Source organism: Schistocerca cancellata, chromosome 8, assembly GCF_023864275.1.
Source record: "Schistocerca cancellata isolate TAMUIC-IGC-003103 chromosome 8, iqSchCanc2.1, whole genome shotgun sequence".
NCBI lineage: Eukaryota > Metazoa > Arthropoda > Insecta > Orthoptera > Acrididae > Schistocerca > Schistocerca cancellata.
The window spans coordinates 476,176,315-476,193,505 of NC_064633.1; the positions used below are offsets into that span (position 1 = coordinate 476,176,315).

The 17,191-nt window shown below is 43.2% G+C and overlaps 1 protein-coding gene across 1 annotated transcript in view; it reads right to left on the reverse strand.

The window, feature by feature from the left end:
* LOC126095640 (uncharacterized) overlaps positions 1–11,790 on the reverse strand; it is a 793,146-nt gene extending 781,356 nt beyond the window's left edge. The window contains exon 1 of the mRNA XM_049910402.1: positions 11,485–11,790. The gene's annotated coding sequence lies outside the window, so the exon portion shown is untranslated. The remainder of the gene's footprint in view (positions 1–11,484) is intronic.
* Positions 11,791–17,191: the final 5,401 nt, after the last annotated feature.

Genomic DNA, 17,191 nt, shown 5'->3' on the forward strand with positions numbered 1-17,191 from the left:
ATCACGTTTTAGGCTCCATTGAACAGATGGCTGTTCGTTTGTACGGCGTGAAAAGTCTGGAAAGAAACATTCTGCAACAGCCATCGAAGCGTTATGGTCTTGGGATTGTTTTCACCGGCCGCGGTGGCCGTGCTGTTCTAGGCGCTCAGTCCGGAACCGCGCGACTGCTACGGTCGCAGGTTCGAATCCTGCCTCGGGCATGGATGTGTGTGATGTCCTTAGGTTAGTTAGGTTTAAGTAGTTCTAAGTTCTAGGGGACTGATGACCTCAGATGTTAAGTCCCATAGTGCTCAGAGCCATTTGAAGCATTTGATTGTTTTCGTGGCATTTCCTAGATGATCTTGTCATTCTGGAAGGTACAATGCATCAACACAAGTACCGCATCTATTCTGTGGGCCATGTCCAATCTTACACGTAGTTTGGTTTTTCCTCGGCACGATGGAATCTACTGCGAGGGCAGTTCTATGTGACATGCAGCTCGCAGTATACGTACGTGGTTCGAACCGCACCAGGATGAATTTACCGTACACCCCTGGCCACCAGACTCGTATTAAATCACAGCTGCAAACTTGTGGGACCACCTCGGTTAGGCTGTTGGCGCCTTGCATAGTCAACCGAGAAACTTAACGCAGCTTGCTATGGCACTTGAGTCGACATGGTTCCAGACGTCAGTCGACACTTTACAAAACCTCAATGACTCTCGTCCTGCACTTGTCGCAAGGGTCTCAGCTGCGAAAAATGGTTACTCATGGGTTCACAGGTGATCACATTAATGCGACTGAATAGTGATCACCACTGAATACACCAGCAAAATTGTATCATTGTACAGCCCATAGTTCAGGAGATATGACGTCATAAACAATGTGATTTGTGAAAAATTACGAGGGTTATTCGGAAAGTAGGGAACGATAGGTAGCGAAATGCAAACCGCAGTGAAAATCTAATGAAGTTTTGCACAGGTGTGTTGGGCAGTGTCTCTAGAACGTCCATCGATCGCGTTAGATCGTTCTTTTTAATTCTGAGCACACAGGGAGCACATAAAGATACCTAGAAGAATAGTGTCTCGCGCCAAGCACGAGGGCCTGGTGAGAAATTTCGCCTGAAGCTATGCAGCCAACATTACCTAACTGTCGTGCGTTTTCTTCTTCAAGACAATTCTCAGCCGCATTCTGTGGGGGCAGTGAAGATGCTCCTGCACCGTTTCAAAATGGAAATGTTTCGTTACCCACAATATAGCCCGTAATTGTCTCCCTCTGAATTTCATCTCCGCTCACATGAACCGCTGGCTATGAGGACAACATTTTGGCACAGACAACGAGCTATAGGCCAGCGTAGAGAATTGGCGGAAAGCACTGGTGGCTGCCTTCTACAACCAGGGTATTGGAAAGTTGGTACAACGCTGCGACAGACGTCTAAGTCGGTCCGGCGACTATGGAGAGAAGTAGCTGAAAGTTGTAGCTAACTGCTACAAATAAAACAGTTTTGATTTTCACTGTGGTTTCCATTTCGGCACCTATCGTTCCTTACTTTCCGAATAGCCCTCGTAGTTTTTGCAGAAAATGGAGTGCGAATTACCCAGATTGTATTCATCTTGTGTTTGATAATTACTTAGGGGCTTCCAACAAACTTTCAATATAACTTCAAACACTGGTTTAACTTTTTCTCGTTTACAGCTTAACGTCAAATACTTACTCATTTGTAAAGTAATCAGATGTCTGAAGCTGTATTATAGATGTGAGTCTTATTCTTTAAAGTGTCAGATTTGTTGTTAAGACGTGTTCTACACGCAAATGCCATGTTGATGTTCAGTCTTGTTGAAAAAAAAGTCTTCGATATATTCTTGCAATTATGGAAAGGAGCCAGATCTTCAACGTATCCACATAGGTAATTAATGTAGGCGAGCTAGCTCCGCCAGAGAGACCATTTACAGGGAACCAGAAGAACCGGAAACTTACAACTGGCTCCAAGGTAAACTTTTAGTTTCGTTGCATAAGTTAAAATTCACCTCAAGTCTCTACTTTCGTCCAAGTAAAAGGTGCAGTCTTGTTAAATAGGATGAATATTTTCCGAACACATTGTACAGTATATAGGTGTACAAAAAATAGCATGCATGCTTGTTGTAGTTTCACTGTTCGGCTTACTCACCTCAAAATATACGCAATGTATCTTCGTATAAAACAGAATTATGATAAAAGCCTTTAAAGTGACTTGCCTCATATGTTGTCGCTGAAGTGGTCTACGGTACATATACCTAACTAATCGCTGTCACGTATGAAGTGCTTCGCATACTTCCCGCCGACAAGCAGAAGCCCACACTCATTCATGCTTCGTCCATTCACTGGTTGCCCATTAGGCACTGTGTTGTGCCAGACGCCTCTGCAGCAATGCATCCTGAGTTCGACGCCACAATGGCCCGTAAATCTCGCCTTAATAACTCGCCGGACATGATTTATTTCTGTACCGCGGCCGTGTTCCTGTCAAATAACTGTCGGCTGAGGTCAGAAACGAACGCGCGGAAGGAATGTCGGTCGCCCGTTGCATTCACCGCACTCCTAAAAGAACTGAGATTTACTGTTACGCTTCCGCTGTGTAGGAACCGTGAAAAGGCACTTCATGTGCTGCTGCGACGTTTGGCGTGTCACGATGAAGCAGTATAAGTCAACCTGCAAAACATACCACTGGACGCGATACTCGGTCTCCAATTTTTAAAATTGGCGTCTGGTAAGCTTACTCCTCGGTACAACTGTCCAACTCGCGAGCCTAATCATGCATGATACTATAATAAAGTTTCGAATGACAAAACAATAAATCAAACATGGATATAGTTACAGCCACGAAAGAATTAAGGCACAGTGCCAAATCAACACACTTTAGTAGACGTTAGATTAAAGACACCTGCAAGTAATCAAACGATTTGTCAAACTTCACTTGTTGGTTAAATTATTTGGTAGTGTACGGCTTTGTATGATGTTTTTGTCAAACGTAGACTGTATTTCACGCGTTTGACAGACAGTTTCACAGAAAGTTGGACTTCGTTTATGTTGATGTCTAGTGATAAAAGGTTTTTAGAATTACCCTACCAACAATTTACCCTACTGTGTTGTGAATTTCTACAATTTTGGAAATACCGATCGAGGATAAAAAGCAAACGAGCACTGACAGTTATCAAAATGGTAGAGTTGTCGCAGATTTCCCAGTCATATGTAGGGTGTCCCAGAAATCTTGCGAAAGACTTCGAGGGGCAGTACAGGGTGAGTAGAGGAACCCATGTCTGGAAACGACACCACAGAGCATCGAAATCATAGGCACCAGCGCCTGTCACTAGGCCACCCCTTCGGCGGCAAAAGTCACTTCGCACGCTAACAGACTGTAGGCGGAACGTCTCGCAATGTTGTTTGTTTTTCAGTGAACACGACTGATTTCCACGATCGGCAGTGGAGAAAATGGAGCTATCTGCTTCATAGCCAGGCCTTGTCTCCTACGAGTGCAGTGCTCTGTTGCCTTGGTGGATGACCGTTTCAGACACAGGTTTCCATCTGCAGATTATTTTTCTCCTGTATATCGAAAAATACTGGAGATTTTAGAGCGTCCATATACGTTTCCAGGCTGTGATACGTAAAAGAATATACAGAGCAGTCCAAAAAAATGTATCCACTATTTAAAAGTCCATAGCTTGCAAACTAATTGACGGAGTTGTCTCATTTTTGGTGAAAATGTAGCTTAAAGTCCAACTTAAAGATATCACTGTAGGTATTCGACATGGTCACCATTAACATCTACACACAAACGATGCCGCCGAACTGCAGCACGAACTAGTGACTGCACGTGTTCAGTTGGTTATTTGCACATGAATGTACGATGAATTCTCGAAGTTCATCCAATGTGCATGGCTTTTGTCGATAAACGACGACCTTTAGTGTTCCCCACAGGTAAAAATCCAGAGTATTTAGGTCTGGGTAACGTGGTGGAGATACTCCACAGCACCTCTACGGCCTATCCATCTTCCTGGTAAATTTTTGTCGAGATACGCCCTAACACGATTTTGGCAGTGGGCTGGGGCACCATCTTGTTGAAAGTAAACTCTTCCGTCTCCATACAAGTCTCGGATGGCAGGTAAAATGGATGTCTGAAGCTTCTGAAGGTACACCTCACCGGTAACTGTGCCGTCAAAGAAGAACCACACCACACATTTACTCCTGGCAAATTCACGGCTTTGTCTACATGGATTTTCGGATTTTCGGCGGCCCAGTAGATGCAATTGTGGCTATTTACTGTGCCATTGAGTTTGAACTGTGCCTCATCAGACCACACAATCATCTCTGCAAACTCTTCGTCGTTGCGCACCATGCTAAGTAAACCACTCACAGTACTCCATTCTACGATCTGGGTCGACCTCGTTCATTGCGTGTAGCAATTTTGGGATGTAGCACTTCGACTTTGCTGTCTTCAAAATTCGCCGAACACTTGAGCGACTCACTCCAGTTTCACGGGCGCACTGTCTCACAGACTTCTGTGGTGAGCGAGTGAATTGTTGTAACACGCGACGGGCATTAGCTGGACTTGTTACTGTTACAGGTCATCCAGATCGTTGTTTGTGTACATCTTTAACACAGCCTTCGGGTACAAATTTTTCTCGAATGCGACGTATCGTTAAACGTGTCGGTGGCTCTGTCTGATACTCATTTCGCCATTGCCGTTGAACCTCATTAATGTTTTCGTACTTAAAATACAACTTCAGAACTAACTTCCTTTCATCGAATGTAAGCCTAGCGCCAGCCATGTTTACTCGAATAACTAGGTGCAACTAAGAACAAAATACTGACTATCTAGCGACTGTCATCTGACAAAACAGAACAACGCAATACAACGCTTGTGTGGCGATTGCTGGAATTTCAAACTATTACACTACCAAAGATGAGACAACTCCATCAATTAGTTTGCCAGTTATGGACTTCTAAACAGTGGATATATTGTTTTTGGACCCCTCTGTATTTTCGCATAATTATGTCTTCTTTTCCAACGTAAGTGTGAAATAACTCGAATAAGTCATTAAAAGTGTTATTGCCCATTGGGAGATAGTTAATGTAATCATCAGGTTCTAAGTGCGATTTTTCCTTTGGCAGATTTTCATTTTCATTTACCTCTCAACTAGTAGCTCAGTCCGGCTTCACACGGGCTGCATTAAGTATCAACGGCCAGACGATTTGTGTAGCGTTGTGTAGCGTTGTTTTATCTGCCGGCCAGTGGGTAGAGTTATGAATAAATTTCAGAGAACAACGTTATGTAACTGAATATCATCACTGTCACATAACTCACACGTTGTAAGCAGCGCTCAGCAGGAAAGTTGCTGACGGCATGACTTTTATGTGTTGCACATTAAATTGGCGTTTGGAGTGACGTCAAGACAACGATCGTAGCTCATCGTGATGTAAGTTATATGAATACAACCAATGTAAATATTGTATGCGAATCATGGACGCGTGTGTGTCTGTGAGTGATTCAGTACGTAGCGGAGACTGGCTGAGGTGGCACAAATAAAAGAAAAGACACGCATGATGTTAACGTTTAGCTCGTGGTACAGCACTCCTCTTGGAGAAGCTTAGTACGCACTGGGAAGCATTGTTGAGACTTTTTGTCGTGGACTCTTTATCGCAGACTTCTTCACAATGCCGCTCGGAGAATCGTAGCCACATGTAAGTTTCATTCAAGGAGGGCAGAAAGCTAAAACTTGAATCTTTTGTTGCTCGGTTTACGTACTTTACGTAAACAAAGCAAAGTTGCTGCAGCACTATTTTGGATTCGCCTGTTCTGAAACGATTGCAGGGAAGATTACCTAGCAGGTGGCTATCTTTTCGTTACTAGACTTTTCATTACGATACTTCAAAGTTACTCACTGCCCATTGGTTGGAGAATATGAAGGATGAAATGTGATTGATAATGTGAGGGCAGCAGAAACTGGAAGTCTGAAAATCCGTCCTATTTCGAAATATGTATTTCCATATCATTGAGAGGTGAAAAGGTGAATGCCAGGTTAAAAGGCAGAGTGAAAGTAGGTGACCCAGCCAGGATTGGACCTCACAACCTTTCGGTTACCAGCCGTGAACTCTGCCGCTAGACGACCGCACCAGATGTTAAATTACATCCCACTTGCTGTATACTCGCAATACTGCTGCTCTCTCGAGTTTTGGCAGATCTTCACTAGGTGGCATTGGCATCGTTTTCACAATTTAACTTTAATTCATCGTATTTCAGACATTATGAATTAGTGCACCTATCAGTCAAAACCGGATCAAAATTCCAGAGCTCCTGACATTAGCCTGGATATAAAGAAAGATGCGAGAAAGTGACGTCAGTTTGCGTATATAGAGAAGAGATTTCAACCAACCCATAGACCAGCATCTTACTTTTTTTTTCTTCTTTACTCACAGCGCTGAAGCCAGATCAAGAAATGCTTTGCCTGCCTTGGTAGCCATCTTCACTCCTGTCAAATACTTCTCGATATGATATGCACGGCTTGACAGCTACTTTAAGAATGAGATGAAATTTGACAAATTTTGTTTTTATAACCGTGCACTTGTTTGACAAGCACTTGGAAAGGAAACAGCGCATTTCACAGACTCGTTTTATCGTTTGCAGAGACCTTAAAGGTAACGTTGTCATCGGCCCAGTGGTTGGTTTGAACATCATAGTTGCTTTACTAGGCATGGTCCTATTGGAAATGGCAATCTGTTGCCTTCAAAAAATGGTTCAAATGGCTCTAAGCACTATGGGACTTAACAGCTGAGGTCATCAGTCCCCTAAACTTAGAACTACTTAAACCTAACTAAGCCAAGGACATCACACACATCCATGCCTGAGGTAGGATTCAAACCAGCGACCGTAGCAGCCGCGTGGTTCCGGACTGAAGCGCCTAGAACCGCTCGCCCACTGCGGCCGGCTCCGTTGCCTTCTATCCTTGACTTACCCAGCCAGTTATAGTGGAATCTACAGTTCACAGTGGGCTCCAGACCTCGGTGGAACTCAGCATTTCCACATCAAGAAACAATGCGAGACGTGATGAAAATGATAACAGAGATAAAAGTTTGACTGCCAGAGATCGAAACCTTGACGTTTGGATCCTTAGTTGGGCACCTAACCACTGAAATATCCAGCTGTACTAAGTTAAATGATCGTAAAAAATTTATTTCATGCCTCACGGGTTACTTAATGTTCCTGATTTTTGTAACGATCAACGTTTTGAAGTGACTGGTTAACGTGCAACGAAGTTGATGCACATGTTAAAGTTAACATCCACGTTTGATGTACTATTTTTTTCCCACAGTGGTTAGAGAAAATGGTTTATATCCACGTTAAAATAGCGCTTTTAAAACATTGCAGTGTAAATTGACTACTTTAGATTCGGTACATCTTGCCTTTATTTCAGATTATATTTAGGTGATGGTGCTTTACAATATACGGTTACAAATTAACGTATTGTGAGCATGTTTCAGCCAATGGCCATAAAGAGTGATTGTTTTTCGGTACGGAAATGCCGGTTTATCACCACAGAAGTTACGGTTCAGCAAATGTCGAAGTGGTGGTGAACAACGCTGCCATTCAAGATTTCTAGATCACAGATAGAATTTATGCAAAAAAGTCTTACAAAACGATCATTTAAAAAGATATTCAACTTAGACGGAGCAGTAAGTAGCAGAAAATACCATAGCATATTAAAAAGTACGTTACACTAGTTTAATCTCTGAATAACGTTACACCAGTTTAATCTCTTTACTTTTGTTACACTGGTATCACAATCCAGCTTTATTCATAAGCCATTTGTTTTACTGCACGTGTACTTTATCAACAGATCGACAGAGGCAATGTCGCGTTCGTAATTTGACAGCTTAAGAGAATAATTCGACTAAATCACATTTATATGATTAATCACATTAAAATCTGATCACATTAAGATTCTCACATTTCAGAAGAACAAGCTCAGACACATAAAAACACAAGAACTTGGGTATTCTGGTTATTATTTCCGTATCTACAGCTTTCAAAGTTATCCACTTACTGGAATTCACTAATACAAAATGCAAGAGGACCAGTAACGTCCGAAGACTGTTTTCATTTCAATAGTATCGGCACTTTTTATATTTTCTTTTCGCTGTATTTATGTTTATGTCTGACCGGAGCAATAAACGACAGGAAGTTACAACTTCTCTTCAGCAAAATGTATTATCACTTCGAATTATGATGTAAACATTTCTTCAACTTCCTTGAGGATGCGACTGTTCTGTCACGGCCATCCCACAATTTTTATTCTCAGAGCAAACCCATGCTAGGCGACATACGGTGATAAAACTATCAGATCAATCAAGAACTAAAATTTTTTCGATTTCAGTTTTCTGGATACAAACACATAGTCTAAAAAGTCATATTATCAAGACGAAACACGTATCAAAGTCATTCTTAAAGAAAAATGTTGAGCTAATTCTGGCCAAGTTGGCTGCTTATTATTGTGCACAACAAAATCCTTGTGTAATTAATATGAAATTGTTAAAACGTAAGTCACAGCTTGAGTTCTATTTCATTTGTAAGAACTTCAAACAACTTATGGAATTGTTATGTGTAATAAAATTAAAGCTGAGAATTTTATGTGTGTTTTTTAATGTCTCATTACGTGCTGGAAGATGTAATCGTGTCGGATAGAATGATTTAATCACAAAATAAGGATTTTAGATTCTGAATTGCAGCGATCTTGCAACATGTATAGCAAATTACTTGATGATAAGAACATAACGTCTTGAGAAGGCATCAGAATCGAAAGTGTGCAATTAGTGTGTTTGCAGTAGACGCTGATACTCTCCAACCCTACGTGTCTAATGTCTCGGCAACTGTCAAGCACTTTCTCCGCAGTGAATGACGCGCATCAAGGCCACATCTTGCGTAACACACACGATAACATCTTGTAACATATGTAACTTACGGTCGACTTTCTGTATCTCTCGTGGAAGTGCACGTCATTCCCTGGCCTACGTTCAATAACATTTACTACTTGCCGATGACAGTCTCACTTTGTTGGCATTAAAGTAAAGCGCAGTGTTCTGAGAATTCACGTAAAAGGTGGACTAGGTAACTACTTTAGCGCAAGCACCTCTTTAGAGGATTCTGACTCTTTTTCTGTGTTTACGTCGCAGAATTGACATTCCAGCTCATGGATAAAGTACTGGCCAATTGTAGCTCGTCTTCGAAGCAATCTGCTTGCAAAGATTTTCTGCAGTCTTTTCTGGAATATTGCTAGTGTATTGAAATAGCAGCATCGAATATGCTTGGAGGTAGAGAAAGCACAGATAAACATCAGTTTGTCCACAGTATTATTGAAATGCTTAATAACTGTGTTCAGCATACTCATGAAAATAGAGCTTCAATGCGTCCTGCACGATTGTTTATAGAAATTTACAAAAACAGTTTTCATTGAATTATTTCTACATTAATACGCACAGCAGTCACGCACTAATTTCGTTTCTTTCCGCATAAATAATGAAACAGTTATAATAAAAAATAGTTTTGAATTTAGTTGATAAATATGCAATTGCAGGACTGCATAACCTATACCGTCTGTATCTGCAGTCAGATTCGTAATCAAGGAAACAGACGGATAGATACAGTGTATTCTGTTTTATCTGTGACGAAGATTGCGTTTGTTATGTTGTTATAAGGCGCACTCTCTGACACACATTCGCTAACTTCAGTAGCATATTCCTAAAGGATTTCGAACAGGCAGTTTTAATAGACCACTTTCGTTCTATTGACGTGGGGGTCGACTTTTCAATTGTAATCTAAGACCTCACATTTACGGTTCGCAAAATCATTCCATAGAGTTACACAGCAGGTTCGGAATAACAAGACCGCTTTCTCACTCGTTCAGTTATTCACGATCTATGGTTTCAGATGCATTTTCACTAGTTTGTAGTATTATGACGAACTATATCAGCAAAAAAGTGTGCCGACAGAAAAAGTTGTAAGTATTGAAACACATAGGATAAGCTGCATAAGATACTGCTACAACTACGAATCATCCACGACTGTATAGGTGTTTTGTTTGTGATCCGAGAACGTGGAAGGAAAGTAAGTAGTTGAAAATATTTGCTTGTTTGGGATTTTAAATTAGAAAATGAAGCTTTAGTAAGCAATATCCCAGATGACATAATAAACGTGTTGTAGGATATTAGGTAGAGCGAAAGGAAGCTAAAGAAAACGCTTTATGCAGCAGTTAAAACGAAAGACACTGTAACGTTATTGTATAATCAAGTAAGCTGTTTGTTGTCATTCACTAATAATTTACTACAAACAGCTCAATTTTTTAGAGAGTCACTTACGGCCAGTAATTCAACGGAAAAGGAAAAGCAATAGAAAAACTCAGTTTCGTTACTCCGCTCACAGAAAAATCTCTCTACTGGTTTTATTCCGAAGACAACGAACTCCAGGATTTTACAGAAATAAACACACACAAGAATTCTGCATTTGCAATTTGATTTTTTACAACTTGTAGAATAACTGGAACCACTGTAACAACCTACACTTCCTCTTCGTAAATCAACAAATTACATACTTATTTGGCCCTAACATATGTCCCCTCTTACTTCATCGTATGTTGAATTTTTCTTATTTATTTATTTTTTGAAGTTGCTGGTGTTATGGCCCATAGCTGCAACGTCTGTCTTCTTTCGTCCGCGAATATACATGCCCAAAATTTATGCTATATAAAACAGCAGTTAATATAGACAATAATCTTAATGCTATACTTTTTCATAATTTTTGTAAACATGTTCATAACTCAATAATAACGTTCTTGAGCACTGATAGAAGGTGTACACTAGCGCATCGCTTATTGAGAAGAATTAGTTGCTGCTTCATCAGAAATGCTGTCCGGGGTACTGAAAGTTTATGAGCGAACGAACCCACAAAAAGTAAATACAGCATGCTGTAGTGTTTTATGCAATACATTGGCATTTACTGCCCCGTTACCCAGCCGCTGTAAGGTGAAATGTCAGACGGTGAAAACTGTGTAAAATGTCACAACCTAACTTTGATTTACGGAACACCATTACGACATTTTGTTGCGCAAAAAGCTCTACGTGGAGCATAAACATCCGACGTGTTTAGCTATGCAATGGTTGGATCTGGAGCCGTGTATACCGGAGACCGCCTTTTCTCGATGCTAGAAATCTTTACCGTACTTGCGAGGCACTAGTGAAGCCACACACTACTCTGCGTTGTTCCTTTTCCGTTTCCCAGTGTGGTACTACTAGGGAGCAGTAGGCTGTTTTCCGTCGCCCTGAAAGCCGTTAGCCGAGAAGCACGTCATGGCCACGGCACATCGAGAACACGTCAGTCACGCTACAGGTAGCTCTGCGCTCGCATCCTTCCAATTAAAGGCGAGACGACCGAGAGCTCTTTTGCTCTAAGTAATCAGACAGGTACTGCTTTAACTGCACTCACCGATAGCCGATGCTCGCTCCCAACCGCAGGTGTGCTTCGTAGCCTGCGCTGCCGGATTACGCTCGACGGAAGTGGAGAAAAACAAAAACAAAGGGAGAGAGAGATATGTATATATACAGCTTCCAGTCACTGGGCGCGAAGAAATGCGGGACAGACACTGAACAGCACTGGATCACTACACTCGGCGCCGGCTTGGGAACAACCGCCACCCAACAAGTGGTAAAAAAATTCGAACGGCGACGCGGCACAGACCGGGAGGCTGATAACGCGAACCGAACCTGCGACGTCACACCACCGCACGGCCGACGGACGGTCGCGGAATGTGGAGCCGCAGGACTCGCGGCTGCTGGCAGGGAAAGTTCAGCCCCTCCCCTCCCCCCATCCCCACCACCCACTTATCCTTACTCCCCACCCAAGGATCAGCGGCGCGTACCCCACCACAGCAGCTGCCGATGACCTGTCCCACGCAGTTGCCGCGTATGCCGACAGATGGCAGGCCTCCAGCTACGTTACCATGGAAACATAACAGCGCCAGAACGCAGTTAATTCAACAGTTGAAAAGAAGTTATCAATTAAACTCATTTCAGAGTACGTGTATAGGGCAAAGTGTGAACTGCTATGTATGAACTAGTTACGATCCAGCAATACTCCTACCGCAGTGTTCATTGAATACAGCCTTACATGACCACTAAAACAGGGGTGTTACTAAACATCAGTTTTTCTTAGTACTACCCGACCACGATATTATTACACTTTGCTTTCCTTGGTCGTTAACGGGAACACGTGGTGACATATGGTAAACAAGTTCAGTGGTGAGTAAAGGAAACGCATCGCAATGTCAATGCTGTCAGCTCAGTAGTGTGCCCGCTGTCAAGTGGTTCAGCGTGTAAAGGCAACAGTGATGAAATGTAAATAGAATTTTTATACTGTATGAAGTTGCCAAGACCGTTAATAGTTAAAGTTCATTACTGATAACATGATGTAATATCTTTAAATTTTTTTTTGTTTATTCTTTGGTAGCAAAGATGTGATGATTCTGGGATAGCTGCTAAGCAAAAAGTCAATGAAAAAGTCTTAAAGAGGCCAAGTGGCGTGTGTTCTTGGTGATGTAAATTAGACTAAATATCGTCAAGCAACATCTTCTGGGAACTGCCGCAAATATTACGTTACAGCAGTTATAAGCGTATCATCGTGAAATATTGCAAGCAGTGCAGTGCAGTGTGGTGTTATCCATAATCACGAACGCTCCTGGGAAGGGAAACAGAGAAAGATGACGCGAAGATGGACACATTCAGGTGAAAAAGAGCATATATTCAAAATTGCACAATTTCGCCAGAAGCAAAAGAGGAGGCTCTGTAATGATACCTCAACAGAAAGCAACTTTGTGGGCAGCAAAAGTGGTAAGAAGTCAGAAAGAACAGTAAAATAGATTTTGATACGAGCGGTTAAAGGCGCTACAGTCTGAAACCGCACGACCGCTACGGTCGCAGGTTCGAATCCTGCCTCGGGCATGGATGTGTGTGATGTCCTTAGGTTAGTTAGGTTTAAGTAGTTCTAAGGACTGATGACATCAGATGTTAAGTCCCTTAGTGCTAAGAGCCAGCTACAATTCCTAGCAAACAAAAGGCGTTCTAGAAAAATAGCTTCTCTAGAACACTTAGATATAACATTTATTTGATGAATGTTTTTGGAATGGAATGAGCAGAAGAAGGAAATCCCAATGTTGCGATAGCTGTTTATATTTTCAAAAACTGAGATAAATTTTCAGGGGGAAAGAGAAACATTGCGGAATGTCTTGAAACAGGTGGGATTTCCTTTTAAACAATGTAAAAATAAGAGAACTGTCCTAACAGAACCTTTCGATATTGCTGCAAAGCATGCGGAATAAAACGCGTGGAATACTGGAGAGCAATCAGAAATAATAAAAGGGGGCAAATAAACCAATGGTATTCACAGACGAAACTTGGGTGCATACGCATTACACCATGAAAAAGTGCTCGCTGTATGAATATGTTCCTGGTGTAATAACTGACAGCAGTGCAGGCCAACGAGCTATTGCTGTCCACGTTGGAGCAGCAATAAGTTTCACAGTGGGAGTACACTTAGTTTATGGTTCGCAGTCTAAATTCCGAGATTATCACGATGATATGAATCAGCATAATTATCACAAATTGTAAGAAGAGAAACTGCCTCTTAACATCCCAGCTGGTAGTACTGTTGTTCCCGATATCGCACTGTACCATGAGAGTCTACATTGCATTGCCCCTTACACACGAACAGAATTGCCGAGGCTCTCCATGTTTTGTAATAGCACCTCAGCCTCGAAGTAAATGGGGGAGCCAGCCTGAAACCCAGGTGTGGGTACTTACACAAATGAAATGACACAATTACAACGCAACTGTCTAGTAAGCGGGAGACAGAGGTTCGATTCCCGGCCTGGGTACAAATTTTCATTCGCTGCTTCAGTGTATATACATAAAATGGTATCTGTGTGAGGCCAGTAAAGTCTCTGAAATTTTGTCATTTCATAGATAAAAGCAATACTCATGCTAAATTGTGACCTGACCTCTTACTTGCAGACGACGTAGGAGACAAAATGCATTTTTCAGTTCGTCGCTAAATACACTCCTGGAAATTGAAATAAGAACACCGTGAATTCATTGTCCCAGGAAGGGGAAACTTTATTGACACATTCCTGGGGTCAGATACATCACATGATCACACTGACAGAACCACAGGCACATAGACACAGGCAACAGAGCATGCACAATGTCGGCACTAGTACAGTGTATATCCACCTTTCGCAGCAATGCAGGCTGCTATTCTCCCATGGAGACGATCGTAGAGATGCTGGATGTAGTCCTGTGGAACGGCTTGCCATGCCATTTCCACCTGGCGCCTCAGTTGGACCAGCTTTCGTGCTGCACGTGCAGACCGCGTGAGACGACGCTTCATCCAGTCCCAAACATGCTCAATGGGGGACAGATCCGGAGATCTTGCTGGCCAGGGTAATTGACTTACACCTTCTAGAGCACGTTGGGTGGCACGGGATACATGCGGACGTGCATTGTCCTGTTGGAACAGCAAGTTCCCTTGCCGGTCTAGGAATGGTAGAACGATGGGTTCGATGACGGTTTGGATGTACCGTGCACTATTCAGTGTCCCCTCGACGATCACCAGTGGTGTACGGCCAGTGTAGGAGATCGCTCCCCACACCATGATGCCGGGTGTTGGCCCTGTGTGCCTCGGTCGTATGCAGTCCTGATTGTGGCGCTCACCTGCACGGCGCCAAACACGCATACGACCATCATTGGCACCAAGGCAGAAGCGACTCTCATCGCTGAAGACGACACGTCTCCATTCGTCCCTCCATTCACGCCTGTCGCGACACCACTGGAGGCGGGCTGCACGATGTTGGGGCGTGAGCGGAAGACGGCCTAACGGTGTGCGGGACCGTAGCCCAGCTTCATGGAGACGCTTGCGAATGGTCCTCGCCGATACCCCAGGAGCAACAGTGTCCCTAATTTGCTGGGAAGTGGCGGTGCGGTCCCCTACCGCACTGCGTAGGATCCTATGGTCTTGGCGTGCATCCGTGCGTCGCTGCGGTCCGGTCCCAGGTCGACGGGCACGTGCACCTTCCGCCGACCACTGGCGACAACATCGATGTACTGTGGAGACCTCACGCCCCACGTGTTGAGCAATTCGGCGGTACGTCCACCCGGCCTCCCGCATGCCCACTATACGCCCTCGCTCAAAGTCCGTCAACTGCACATACGGTTCACGTCCACGCTGTCGCGGCATGCTACCAGTGTTAAAGACTGGATGGAGCTCCGTATGCCACGGCAAACTGGCTGACACTGACGGCGGCGGTGCACAAATGCTGCGCAGCTAGCGCCATTCGACGGCCAACACCGCGGTTCCTGTTGTGTCCGCTGTGCCGTGCGTGTGATCATTGCTTGTACAGCCCTCTCGCAGTGTCCGGAGCAAGTATGGTGGGTCTGACGCACCGGTGTCAATGTGTTCTTTTTTCCATTTCCAGGAGTGTATGTTGCAGCGGGGACCGTAGATATTTAGAGGCATAATAGTACACTGTTTTATTGTACAACTTCGTCCTGCTGTATGTTACTCACTACAACATTTTCTTCCCTATCTGCTCTTACTTCTTCCCCCGCAAATCGTTACAGTATGCTAACCACTGTTGTTCTCATACTGTCAAGAATCGTTACCAGACTTTTAAGATGTCCCGATACCATATTAGATGTGCTCTGGTACCGATGTAGTGTCTTTCAGGGTGGAAATGTAAGTGTCTCGTCTTTCCTGATGATTGTAGAGGATAACATACACCAGGAATAGGTTGTACAAGCTTTAATACAGGAAATAAATTTACTGTTCAGTCAATACATCGAAAAAGCAGTGAGAGAAATAAAAGACAGTTTCAGTAGTTGGATTAAGATTCAGGGTGAAAGGATATCAATGTGAAGATTCACTGATGACATTGCCATAGTTAGTGAATCTGAAGAAGAATTGCAAGATGTTTTGAATGCAATGAACAGTCTAATGAGTACAGAATACGTATTGAAAGTAAACTGAAGAAAGACCAAAATAATTAGAAGTAGCAGAAATGAGAACAGCGAGAAACTTAACATTACAATTGGGGATCACGGAGTACACGAAGTTAAGGAATTGTGCTATCTAGGCAGCAAAATAACCCATGACGGACGGAGCAAGAAGGACATCAAAAGCAGGCTAGCACTGGCAGAAAAGGCATTCCTGGTCAAGAGAAGTCTAGTGGTATCAAACATAGATCTTAACTTGCAGACGAAATTTCTGAGAATGTACGTTTGGAGCACAGCATTCTACGGTAGTGAGACATGGACTGTGGTAAAACCGGAACAGAGGAGAATCGAAGTATTTGATACAGAGTGTTTCAAAAATGACCGGTATATTTGAAACGGCAATAAAAACTAAACGAGCAGCGATAGCAATACACCGTTTGTTGCAATATGCTTGGGACAACAGTACATTTTCAGGCAGACAAACTTTCGAAATTACAGTAGTTACAATTTTCAACAACAGATGGCGCTGCGGTCTGGGAAACTCTATAGTACGATATTTTCCACATATCCACCATGCGTAGCAATAATATGGCGTAGTCTCTGAATGAAATTACCCGAAACCTTTGACAACGTGTCTGGCGGAATGGCTTCACATGCAGATGAGATGTACTGCTTCAGCTGTTCAATTGTTTCTGGATTCTGGCGGTACACCTGGTCTTTCAAGTGTCCCCACAGAAAGAAGTCACAGGGGTTCATGTCTGGCGAATAGGGAGGCCAATCCACGCCGCCTCCTGTATGTCTCGGATAGCCCAAAGCAATCACACGATCATCGAAATATTCATTCAGGAAATTAAAGACGTCGGCCGTGCGATGTGGCCGGGCACCATCTTGCATAAACCACGAGGTGTTCGCAGTGTCGTCTAAGGCAGTTTGTACCGCCACAAATTCACGAAGAATGTCCAGATAGCGTGATGCAGTAATCGTTTCGGATCTGTAAAATGGGCCAATGATTCATTTGGAAGAAATGGCGGCCCAGACCAGTACTTTTTGAGGATGCAGGGACGATGGGACTGCAACATGGGGCTTTTCGGTTCCCCATATGCGCCAGTTCTGTTTATTGACGAAGCCGTCCAGGTAAAAATAAGCTTCAT